The 3,342-nt window shown below is 46.4% G+C and overlaps 1 pseudogene; it reads right to left on the bottom strand.

The window, feature by feature from the left end:
• Positions 1-226: 226 nt before the first annotated feature.
• On the bottom strand, positions 227-2,907 carry LOC109674074 (ubiquitin carboxyl-terminal hydrolase 10 pseudogene; annotated as a pseudogene).
• Between the last annotated feature and the right edge of the window lie 435 nt (positions 2,908-3,342).

Genomic DNA, 3,342 nt, shown 5'->3' with positions numbered 1-3,342 from the left:
GAAGTCAATGTAAACAACCCCCACGGCATCTCATTTTCATTTTAACCAATTTTTGTAAGACGGAGGAAGAGAGTTTCTCTCTAGGATCTCTAAGAAAGGCCAGGAGTTGGTGAGTGTTAGTGATCTATGAAGTCGTATTAGGCACACACACAGGTCCACGCAGTGGTGAGGGAGCGGGGGAGGGAATGCTGTGCGTTCAGCAGGTGGCTTCACCACCTGGTACTGGTTAATAACCTTGACTTTCTGGCAGTCGAAGTGCAGCAGAAGATGCATTAGGGAAGATGACCCTAATGTAACCGCCGCCTGCCGTGCTGTTGCCGCGACCGCTACCGTTGCCGCGACCGCTACCGTTGCCGCGACCGCTACCGTAGACAGCTGCAAATAACTTGTCGGTTCTGTGGCATTTAAAATTCTTGCTTTTAACACCTAGAGAAAGTAGTTCTTTGCTAATTTCCAAGTCTACAGAATAGTGGATGTCTATAATTAGTTTCTGACACATACCCACCTTCTCCTAAATGAATCGCTTCTGGTGCCTCAAGAGGTCAAGGGCGAGCTTTCCCAGAGTCACTCTCCGACTGATCTCCATCTTCTGTTTTTTTGTTTGTTGTTTTGTTTTTTTGGTACTGGGGATTGAAGTTAGGCTTCACCCTTGTTAGGAAAATGCTTTACCACTTGAATCTTTCCCCTCCCTCTGGGAAATGCTTTACCACTTGAGTCATCCCCCTCCCTCTGGGGCCCTCTGGTCTGATTTTTGTGGTATCACCTCGTACAGATTCTCTTGCCACCAACTTTCCAAGATGATACTATTTTGTCAGGCTGGATATCCGATAGTAATGTGAAAAATGGTGCAAAGTGGCGATGTTTTGCTGTCTGTTCATAAACCTCCGACCTGTTGTGTTCACCAAAAATGTTGGTGATTGGAGTCTGAACAAAATGCGGCTGGCGGGTGACAGAGGTCATATTCCTGGGGCCACTTGCTCCCATCCATCCATCCTTGCTTCATTTTCCTCATTCTGGGATCTTTGGAAATTGTAAGGTTTTCATTGTTTGCTGAGAGGGACTTCTTTAGGTCCAGCACTTCCCTTCGAAGCCCCGGATCACTCAGTTCCTTCTTGTGGACCCTTTTAATCATGCTCCACTTGATAACGTCAAGAGTCTGAAGTACGTGAGTTCCAAAGTGGCTCCAGGGCCGATATCCATCATGATTTTATCCTGGAGAGCTCATTGGGGTTTGTGAGGCACTGCCATATTGGTAAACTTATTAGCTAATGCAGCTATCTATCATAGATGTTGACATTCAAGGCCTTTGCACTTTTGAGTATGGAGGAATGAACTTCATCAGGTGATACACAGGAGGGCAAGCAACCTGTGAGGCATTAATGTAGCACTGGTATCCTTTCTGACACTGGCTTATTATGTATTAGTGTTACATTCTCCTGTAACTGCAATCTTTATAGCTATGGGGTTCTCTGAAACTGGACCAAGTTCTCCTTGGACTTCAATCTGCTTTTTAGAGTCCAGGAGAGATAGGGCAGGAGGGGGACAACTTAGTTTCCAAATACACAAGGGTGAGGAGGAAGAGGGCAGTGAAAGAGACTGTCTAGAATTTGGCGGGCTGGCTAACTGGAATGGTGTCCAATGCAGAGGCTTGCATTCTCAGGCTCAGTAGGGTCCATGTCTATGCCTTCCACCATGTGCAACTCCACCTGGTTGGCAAGGTGCCCTCACCCCAGGATCCAAGTATTTGTCCATTAGCAACTGGGAGGTTCTTAGTAATATGGGTGCCAGCGAAGGGCGGTGCCACAGCTGTACATAGAAGGCTGCCTGCAGGAAGGCAGTACTGCTCATAATCAGCTCATGGTAGGTGACCCTGAAGTGGTGGCATCCCCGTTGAGTGCCCCAGGATAGGACCATCAGGCTCAGTGTCATTACAGTTTATGGAGTTCTGAGGGTTCTTACAAGTCCTGTGCATAAATGATGTGAGCACATCCCCTATACGCTCTGCATCCTCCATGCTGAAGCTGTTTGGGACTGCTGAACTCTCAGGGCTATTGACCGGGTCTTCTGGAGAAATCGCTCATCACCGCCATCTTTCATGTAGCTGTAATATCCATGTGGCTGCTTTTTCTTCTTTTTACGGTCCTTTGTCCAAGGCCACGGGAAACACCATCATTTCCGAAGGCTTCTGCCTCCACATGAGGACTGCTATTCAAAAGGAGGGCAGAGCCTGGGTCCTGGCAGTCAATGCTGCTGTCGTGCACTTTCTTTCTTTCGTTATTTTTCAAATAGGGTCTTGTATTTTTTTAAAAATGTTTTTGTTTGTTTGTTTTGGTGGTACTGGGGTTTGAACTCAGTGTCTTATGTTTGCCAGGCAGGTGCTCTATCACTTATGAGTCTTGCATTTTTGCCCAGGGCCAGCCTCAGACTTAGATCCTTCTGCTTAGCTGAAATTACAGTTGCACGAGCACACCCAGCTTATTTGTTGAGATTAGGGTCTCTAACTTTTTGCCAGGGTTGCCCTTGATTAGATACTCTGACCTCCGCCTTCAGAATAGCTGGGATTTCAGGTGTGAGTCATCACAACTGTTCTTCATTTCCTTATGTCATGAGGGGTCTCTTTTGTTTGGAAGATGTACGACCAAGAATAAATTCATAGGACTGAGGATTTAATGTGCTTGAAATATTATAGCTGGGGGTTCTCGGAAAAGTGTCATTGGGTTTAATTACTTCATTAACAATAAGCTCAATTCTTTAATTTTCTTGTCCTCAGGCAGGTCATCTGCATCCTGTGTGCCACACAGACCTGTAAGGTGGGAGCTCAACAGAAGAGCGAGGAACCACAAGGAACACACCGAATCCATCAGGGCTAAAATCTCCAAAAATACACTGTAGGTTGTGGAGAGTCATGGCGGCCAGTTACAACAAGGCACAGTGCTGCTGGGGCGCCTCCCCCGGTTGCCATCTTCTACCCACACAGCAATAGAGTGTATCTTGAATTCACATATATTTCAAAATATGTCTGCATTTGCAGTCATCACGCTTTTATTCCTTGGTGTGTAATAGAAAATTTTTTTTCCTTCTCCCTAGGGCCTCTGCTTGCACTTGGATTCTGCTGGATGATCCTTGGATAGCTTTGGCTAACCCAATCTCTCCTTGTTGCTTTATTAGAATATTGTACAATGCACTGGGGATGCAATGTCCTGACGTAGGGACAGCCTCAGCTTTAGTCCTGTCTTCCTAGAAGCAAAGTGTTCCTCAAAGTGTTTGCAGTGAGCCCTCTTTTTCCTAACTCTCTGTAACTGGAGGCGAGCTGCCTTTTGCGGGTTGCTCACCTGCAGCACA

The sequence above is a fragment of the Castor canadensis genome, chromosome 8 (genome assembly GCF_047511655.1).
Source record: "Castor canadensis chromosome 8, mCasCan1.hap1v2, whole genome shotgun sequence".
Taxonomy (NCBI): Eukaryota; Metazoa; Chordata; class Mammalia; order Rodentia; family Castoridae; genus Castor; species Castor canadensis.
Note: the sequence above shows the minus strand (reverse complement) of the source record. Positions and strands in the feature narration are given on the sequence as shown.